At 31.5% G+C, this 10,000-nt stretch overlaps 1 long non-coding RNA gene across 1 annotated transcript in view; it reads left to right on the top strand.

Annotated features, from left to right (window-relative positions):
- Window positions 1-135, top strand: part of LOC122359317 — a 16,872-nt gene extending 16,737 nt beyond the window's left edge. Inside the window, exon 3 of the long non-coding RNA XR_006252697.1 lies at window positions 1-135. This exon is cut by the window's left edge and continues 175 nt beyond it. This is a non-coding gene — a long non-coding RNA (uncharacterized LOC122359317).
- The last annotated feature ends 9,865 nt before the right edge of the window (window positions 136-10,000 follow it).

Here is a 10,000-nt window from a genome sequence, read left to right as displayed (position 1 = left end):
GATCTGCAGCGAAGCGCTCTCGCACTACAGGGTCATTCTCCTCAAATAAAACCTCAAAGATGAAATGCTATAATATAGGAAGTAAAACTGAACTAAAATTTAACAAGAAGAAAAATAAAGACGGTGAAATGGTAACGTGAAAAAATACTCAAAATGACTAAAGCTAAGACAAAAAAAGTATGCGCAATAAAAATAATTAAATTGAAATGTATAGTGATATTTACAGTTATATAAATTGTAATATAAAATATAAAAACGATAGATTACAAAATAAAAAAAAAAAAAAAATGTAAAAATAAAACCTAATGCTGACAATGAGCTAAAAATATCAAGTAGTATTAAAAGCGAAATAAAAATTTAATCATAAAAATGACAAAAAAAAGTCCAATAAAAAATTAACGATAAGCTAAAAACATAAATATAGTAATAATAAAAAACAAGACTAATAAAATGAGCAAAAGCACCTAAAATTATTCAAAATAAAACTCATTTAAATGTGCTAATAATAAGCGGTATAAAGTAACGTTTGTAGAATTATAAATGGTATTAAGAAAAAATATAGGGAGAAAATATATAAATATAATAATTGTAGTATTAGTAGTACTAGTAGTTTGTTTAAAAACAAAGCAATAAAAATGTGTTTTACGTTACAAGAAATTAAACTAAACTTTAAAATTAAAATACACCAATAATAGACTTTACATATGAAATGTAATAAATGCTAAACATGAATAAAAACTAAAATAATAACACGGCTTAATCATTTTTTGCTCACTGATAGACACACTCTGTTTTATCTCGTTCGTTGTGCTTTCAAAACATTGTATGAAATATTCATAAATGATGGGATGCTCTGGCCGTCGACCAAGGTCATGGCTTAACTCCTCAGAGGAGTGTGTGAAACTGAGCCGTTCATTCATCGTCTCTCTCACACACACACACACACACACACACAGAGCTGACTAATTATAATGGCTTGAGCCACTAATAGGCCTGAAACTGTGGATGTGAGTGAGGCCGCAGGTCGCGACCTTTCACCCCCGACAGCTCGTTCGCCTCTCCCGCGAAAGGTCACCAAAGGGCACGTCTTCCTGACTGTGAGCTGATTGGCTCCTGGGGAATTCCTCCGAACGCAGGGAGTGGAGGAACATTCCAGCAGGCGGAGGAGGGACGCCGAGTGATGGATGATGCAAACACAGCGAGAGGAAAAGAAGACAAATTGTTGCGTTCACCGCGGCATCTCTGACCTCAGCCTCGCTAATCGCTGTCTACGGTTTCACGCCGCAGCTGTTGTGTTCGTGGCTAACGGCTAGCAGACGCTCACAAGCTCATTTTCTGCAGCAGAAATGCATGACTTGTAAGAATCCTTGCAGTTTTTTTACAGTTTCAGCACAAATAACTTTAGTTGACATTCATACATTATTGTTATTATTATTTTTGTTGCTCTTTGCAAAATTGTAGCCAATTAAATCAGTTTATTTACTAAGATAATACATGCATGTTTTTTTTATTTTATTTATACATTAATTTATTTGTTCGTTTAAAAACGTAATAATTGTATTTATTTACTTTTTCATGTATTTAATTTATACAGTGCATATATAGATTCATTTATTTTTTTCATTAGAAAATATTTCTAATTCTTTATTATGTTTGTATTTATGAAATTATTTTATTTGCTTATGAGCACATTATATATTATATACTTTTTTGTTTGTGCATTTAAATATTTGATAATTATTACATTGATTATTAATGAATTATCTAATAAAATAGTTTATTTTAGTTAGTTGTTAGGTAGTGGTTAGTACACACATAATGAAATGAAAATAGTTTATACTTAACTCACAATTAATATACAATAAGCTCATGATCAGATCTATTTTTGTCCATTTTTCAATGTTGAATGTTGAATATCGGCAAGGTTTGTTTGCGCTCTTAAGCTCAGGACACAGGTATACTTGACTTGTCCTGGTACTGTAATTCTGACTGTGGTTCTGTGGCTACAATGAGCTGTATGACCTTTGACCTCCAGACTTAATGCATTCAGCGTCTGTTTCCCTGCTCAGCATCAGGACTGAGGGATAATGTGTGTGTGTTTGGGAGAGACAGTAACTCTGTTCTTAGCTAGTGAGTCGCCTACATAGACCGGATAAAATGTGTATTTTTAGCTAGATTGAACAAGCAGTGTTTCATATATATATATATATAGTGTTACAGTTTTTACTAATGTTAGATTTTCATTTTATTTTGCTTATTTGTAAAGTAATTTAGGTATTTTTTCATTGTTTTTTATTCTTGACATTTTTCAAACTATTTGTATTTAAAATTGTATAAACTTTTTTTGTTATTTGTAAAATATTACTAACTCAATTAATATTATAATTACTATCATTTTATTTCAGTGTATTCCTAATTTTAATTTATATATATATATATATATATATATATATATATATATATATATATATATATATATATAATAAATATATATATATATAAAATGATTAATAAAATTATTAAGTACAACCCAAAATGAATAAAAAAAAAAAAAATATATATATATATATATATATATATATATATATATATATATATATATATATATATATATATATATTTTATTTTTTTTGGTTGTACTTAATAATTTTATTAATCATTTTATTTTATAAAAATATTACTGTATATTTTCAGTATGTTGTTAGCATACAGAGAGCCTGTACATTATAATGTTTTTATTAATATGTAGTAGTATTACTTTTTATATTAATATAAATATTACTATAGATTTTATTGTATCGTTAGTATGTTTATATATATATATATATATATATATATATATATATATATATATATATATATATATATATATATCCATATATATATATTCCACAATGGTAGAATGTTTCCAAAGTAAGCTCTCTTAGTAGGCAGCATACTTATAAGCACATATAATTACGCTGCCTACCTTTGAGAAGATCAGGAGCGCACCTATGATGCCTTAAAATACCGTCTAGACAGTGTGTGTGTGTGTGTGTGTGTGTGCGTGTGTGTGTGTGTGTGTGAGAGAGTGCATGTATGTATGTATATGGGTGTATTCGGGTTCATATATCAGTTTTTTTTGGTTTCAGGGGAATAGGGAGTGACTGGAGGAATTTTGAGATGGAACAGATTACCCATAATTCACGAGGATAACTTAACTGGACCTGTTTCCTGTCTGGAGCCCTGAATAGCTCTGTAACCAGCAGATCCGGACCCGTCTGGTTTGTAACGTGGAAAAGACTAAGTTACGCAACTAGTTAAGACACAGTGTAACACTTTACAACGAGGTGTCACTAGTTAGTGTATTAACTAACGCGAACAAACAATGCACTGAGTACAGTATTTACTAATTTTGTTAATATTAGCTTATGAAAATACAAATTGATTGTTTATTCACGCTAGTTCACAGAGCTTTGCTTTTGCGATCTATTAGTCTTATTTTTGACATTTCGAATGCTTTTTTTAAGCTAACAGGCTAACGGTTTAGTTTGACTCCGTTCACATGTCTTGTGTTTGATATCAAAACTGTGGGCTGCAACGAAAGCCGACAATTTCAAAATGTAAGCATGTTTTCTTGTGTTGTGGACATCTATAATGAGCGGGTTTTTGATGGTTATCAGGGTTTTGTTTGTGCGTAAACACACTCGACACGCACCGACAGCAGCTCGGCGCTACGGTTGCTAACGTGTTCAGAGCCATTATCATTGGGCCAGGATCGTTGCTAGTTCAGAGTGGTTGCTAGGCGGTTGCTAAGGTGTTATTACAACTAATGAACGTTCATTTGAATGAAATAAACATTGACTGATACACGTTTTGTAATATAAACATTAAAATGAGTGTTTATAGTTGCCATGGCAGCATTTCTCCCTTACCTTTAGTTTGACTTGATATACTAAAACATCCTAACTAATGCTAAAAAGAAAGCAAAATTGACTATATAGAAATAAAAAAAAAAAATTAAAATATTAAAACTAAAATAAAAATGCAAAACCTGAAAAATAATGTTAATAAAATATTAATCATTCTAATAATTCGCTGATTTCTAAGAGCGGGTTTCTGTTTTTTTTATGTTAATGTTATTTTAATATTTATGTGCTATTATAGTATTTATTCATATTTTTAAATAATTTTTATTTCTCATTTTTTAAAACATTTTTTATTTTACGCTTTAGTCATTTCATGCACTTTTGACCTTTTTTGTTATTTATTTTTTTAGTACTTATTTCAAGTTACATAAAAAAATTTTTATGTAATATTTCATATTTAATTGCATATATATATATATATATATATATATATATATATATGTGTGTTTTTATTTATTTATCAATTTTTTGATTTCATTTTATTACTTTATTTTCACTTACTGATTTTTTTATTTTAATCGTTTAATCAGTTTTTGTTAACAATCACGAACTATAAATATATGTACGCGCGCACCGAGGTACGTGTATACGACGAACCAACGCTGTATCCCACAATGCAATGCGTTTGACTCGACCATCCATTTCTAGACAAGTGAACAAACAATACAATCAGTTACCATTTTTGACTCTTTTATCTCTTTTATTTTTAATCACGCCACGTTTCATACTCGAGTGTTTCGTGTCACGCCGGGTCGCTCCGTCTTGGGGTGAATCCAATCCGGTCTAATTTAATCAGAGTTTTTGGCAGCGCTCTCTCCGCTCAAACGATCTAATTAATTCACTTAGTTAATGAACTCTCCTCAGCCTGAATCTAATTACGCCGCGCGTTCACAGACGACTGGCCCTAAACAAACATGTTTTATTCCCTCATTTATTCTCCGTGTCTCTGGGAACAATGGAGAAGGAGAGCTTTGTGTCTGGTCAGTGTTCTCAGTGGAATCTCCGGCGCTCTCGCTCAGGTTTGCTCGGGTTAATGTTTTCTCCTGAACTTATCTTCTCTGTCTGACCCATTTCCTCTGGCTAATCACTTTTGGGAAAGAATCCCAACGTCTCTCTCTCTCTCTCTCTATCTGTCCGTATCTCTCTTTTTCCTTCGTCTCTGCAGTGCTTTGTGGAACTTTGAGTTTTTTCGGTCTTGTCCTTGGATTTTCTTTTAACTCTGTAAAGCCTTTGCGTTGGTTTGCATTTGATGCGTGAAGGTCAGAATAACTGCAGCCGCTCAGCTTCACTTGATTCTCCATCGATCGCGTTTTAGAAGAAATCTGATCATCGGGATCCTTTGAGGAGCGTTTCTTTCCAGAAGCTTCATTTTCTCCGTTCCTCAGCGGAGCAATGATCTTCACAAGCCCCCGAAACATCTCGCATCTTCTGAGGAGCCTTTATTTCTTCAGCTCTCAATCAGCATCGCATTGCATTTCAATCTCATCTAACTGAGACATCATTGGAGAGATACCAGTGAGATACCAGTGATATATATATATATATATATATATATATATATATATATATATATATAACAGTATCTGCTGTTATAAAGATATCAGTGACTTACATTACAAGCATCAGAATTTAATCTCTTTTTTTACTTCAAATAAATATCAGAATCTGCACCAAATTGCATATTTAATTAGCACTAATTTACTAATTTATTTAGTACATATTGCACATATAGTAGGTTATTAGATGAAATGTTTTAGCTAAATTAACTTTTTTTTGTTACGTTAATTTAAGTGACAACTAAAATATTTAAAATATTTTTTAATATGTTTATATATATATATATATATATATATATATATATATATATATATATATATATATATTAGTCAAAAAATTCAATAAATTGTTTTTGTTAAACCCAATCAAACAATTTTCCTTTTTTAATTTCATTTGCAAGCTGCTATATTTTCAGTGTTGTTGTTCAGGACATAACTGAGTAGTTTAATGCTTCGTGTTAGACTTGGATCAAACCCTGACATGATTATTTGACATCAACCCAGCGAACAAGGATCATTCTCAGAACTTCTCAGCCTACTTTCATGCAAGGCTCTCTCAAACTTATGAAAAAAAAAGCAACCTTTTTCCGCAAACATTACTAGAATGTTTGTTCAGAGCTATCTGCTCTTTAACAGTGCTCCTAAAATGTCAGTACAATGCTTTCTGGAATGTTCATGTCACGTTTCAAAACTGTTACTTGTTTTAGAACGTTCAGAGAAGATACAAAAGTGACTTTTGTTTTATCTTCGGAAGACTCTAAAATGGAACGTTCAGAAAGACAATGGACATTTTAGAACTCTCAGAGAGCGAATGAAAACTTTTTCCCCTAAATGTGTGACATATTGTGCAACTGTATGGAGACGATCTGACCTGTGTCTCTTGTAGAAACATGCGTGACCTTTGACCCTGTGTGTGTTTTGATCGAGCTCGTTCCTGATGGTTTCATCACGCTGCTCTGTTTTAAATCTTTCTGATCGCTCACACACACACACACACACACACACACACACTTTCTGTGAGTCACGGGGCTGATGGTTTGTTGCTGTTTGGATATCTGATAAAACATACAGACTCCTGTGTGTGTGTTGAATGATTGACTGTGGCGCCTACAGGTCATGCTTTGTGTACATCACCACACACACACACACACACACACACACACACACACACACACGTTTGCTTGTATCTGTAAACACTCACTGTGTATAATAAAACTGCACATAAAGAACACATTTACACACTGTATTTAATATTTACAGATGCACACTTGCATGACTTCTTCTTATTATTGTTTTTTATATACTATTGCAGCATTTTCATTTCAGTTCAATTAAAACTTGAGTAATTGTATTATGTGCTTTTGTCGTTTTTATTTTTTTCTTAATGTTAAAACTACTTAATTTAAGCGTTTTGTTTTCAGTTTTATTTTTTGTTTTTTTAACTGAGTGAACTGAGTTTCTCGGTATTGTTAATATACTATTATTTATATAAAGTATTATTTATTGAACAATAACGTTTAATAAACAACGATAACCTTTTATAAAAACAATTCCGTCAGTGCTGCAAAAAAAAGCATCACAGTTATGAAACTTTGCCCTTAGCCAATATATACAGTATATGAAAAAAAAAAAAAATATATAAAAAATATATATATATATATATATATATATATATATATATATATTTTTATTATTCTCTTCAATTCAATTGAATCTTCAACTCTTTTATTTATTTATTGATTTTTTTTTTTGGAGCTTTCTGTTTCTGAATTTGTTTTCCAAAAATGTGAATTTTTGTGTAAGTGTCCGTGATAGCTGGTATTTTATATTTCGCAATTCTATTTTTTACCGAGTGAGATAAATCAGGTTGCATGTAAGCCTTCTGTGTTTTATCGCTCGGCAGGCGTTTTAAAATGAAAATAAGTCTGTTTTTAAAATGAACACGGTGTCATCTCGGACTTGTCCTTGTTTCAGCGTGTTCTCGCTTCTGTTTAGACGCGCACACACACACACACACACATACACACACACTGAGTGAGAGAGACTCACACAGAAAAGGTCAGAGATACTTGACATTATGTTTAGCATGTCAGTCATCCCTCGGTCTCTCTCTCTCACAGTCCAGCGGGAGCGCTGTGGAATCTGTCCCATGATGCACCATGGGAAACAGAACTGAGATCTCTTCATTCTGCCACTGGAGACTCGCTCTTAATCTGTGTGTGTGTGTGTGTGTGTGTGTGTTTTGTAGGATCTTCTGGGTTGTCATTTTTCTGAGTACCTCATACATCAATGACAGAAAAGAGTTGAGGTCCGTCCAAAAACCGGCCAGCAACATTACTCCGCTCTCCGTTTAGCCAGAGTGCCATGAAATATATATCTTTATAGACTAGCGTTCGGTAAAGTTTGGTATCAGTAAGACTTATAATGTTTAAGGAAGTCTCATGTTAATCAAGGCTGCATTTATTTGTTCTTGAAGAATGTTATTACAATATGTAATAATATTCTGTTTTAATATCATTTCTGTGACGCCATTACTCAGTTTAAAGGGTCACACAATCCTTCAGAAATCATTCTAATATTTTTATATTAGAATTATCGATGTTGGCAACAGCTGTTCTAAAATTTCTTGGATTTTTTTGGAAAAATATTTTAGGATTCTTTGATGGATAATAAATTAAAAAGATCAGTGTTTGTTTGAAATATAAATCTTTTCTAACTATATACAGTATATATATATATATATATATATATATATATATATATATATAAGATATATATATATATATATATATATATATATATATATATATATATACTGTATATAGTTAGAAAAGATATATATATATATATATTTTAATTTTTTTAAGAAAAAGAAAGAAAAAAATTTGACCCCAACTTTTGAGAAAAAAACTATCACATTTAAAAAATATCGGCATATTAGGTTTATGATGCTGAAAATTCAGCTTTGCGTCACTGGAATAAATTAGATTTGAATGCATTTTAAAACAGAATCATTTTATGTTACATGGGAATAATATTTCACAATAATACATTTTTTCCTCCATTTCTGATCAAATAAATACAGCCTTGATGAGCAGAAGAAACGTCTTTAAAAAAAACATTAAAAATCTTTCTTCTCTCAAGACTGTAGCATATATTATATAGTGCTGATATTTAATCTAATTGAAATATTTAACACTTATTACATAATAATTATTATTCTAATATTTTACATTTATATTAAATGACATTAATTTGTGCATACGTACACAATGCAATGCCGAAGTCTTAAAAAGCAGATTTTCTTTCGTGTGCTTATCGCTGGAAGCGCTGCATTAGTTTAGCTGCCGGATGAAATGGAACTTGGGCTCCGATGTAAAGCGACTCAAAACCCCTTTAAGGCGAGTCCGTCGATTTGGCGTCCGCTCAAGCGCAGCTCGTACTCACTTGAACTGGAAAGATGGAAATCTTCGAACCTGTTTGTCATGATTAAGTTTCAGTATCGCGTTTCAAATCTGCACTAAAATCAACAGTATCGTATATTTTGCTACTTTAGCTCAATTTAGACGTATTCCTCCGAGCAGATGGGGCTAATGCGTGTGTGTTTTACAGTAAACACGGCCTCGGATGCTGGCTCTCGGTTTTATTGATTTTCCTTCTTTTCCTTGGTCTCTTTCTCGTTCATCTTTATAACATGACGCCCTTATTATTCATATCTCTCTTTAATTTACAGTCTGTCTAGGGGTTCCTGTTTTTCTTCTGTTTACTGTGAGCAAATGTTAACACGCACAAGTGAAAACAGGAAGCGTTTTTAACGCACGCGCATTTCACGAGGGCCGCGCGCATTCGTACACACATATATCAGTCGTTCGGATCCTACTGAACGGCCGTCTTTGACCTTTGACCTATAACTTTCTCTCCACCCTTTTCCTCCCTCGCTCCACTTCCTGTGACAGAAATAATCATTTCCCGTTCTGCTTTGGCTTCACGTGGAGGTCAGAGATCTGGAACAGACCGTAAAGTGGATCAGTAAATCAATACATGTACAGATCTTTTCTTTGCTTTTTTGTAAACGACCTGTCGATTGTTTTATTCGTGAAAATATATTTTATTATCACGGGAATTAAAAACGTTTATTTTTACACCGAAGAGAAAATTGAAATGTAATGCTGGCTGTGTTATTTGAAAAAAATATTTAAATGGAAATATTGAATTATTAACTATTTTTATTATAAAATAATTTTTTTATTTTAAATTTTTAAATATTTTTTTAAACGAACCGGAAATGAATACTGAAATGAAAAATGCTTAAAATAAATAATAAAAATAAAATAATTCTCAACGTTAGCGTAAGAGTATATAATAATACAATGCTAATTAAAATGAAAAAAGAAAATATATAATTTAATAAAAATTAAATAATCTGAAAATATAAAAATCGGTCATTTAAAATGATGGAAATATTTCATATACAGTGCATAAAACTAAAATATAACTAATTTTTTTTTTTATATTTTTGTGTTAATATTTTTTAGT

Source organism: Puntigrus tetrazona, chromosome 15 (assembly GCF_018831695.1).
Source record: "Puntigrus tetrazona isolate hp1 chromosome 15, ASM1883169v1, whole genome shotgun sequence".
NCBI classification, from domain to species: Eukaryota; Metazoa; Chordata; class Actinopteri; order Cypriniformes; family Cyprinidae; genus Puntigrus; species Puntigrus tetrazona.
Note: the sequence above shows the minus strand (reverse complement) of the source record. Positions and strands in the feature narration are given on the sequence as shown.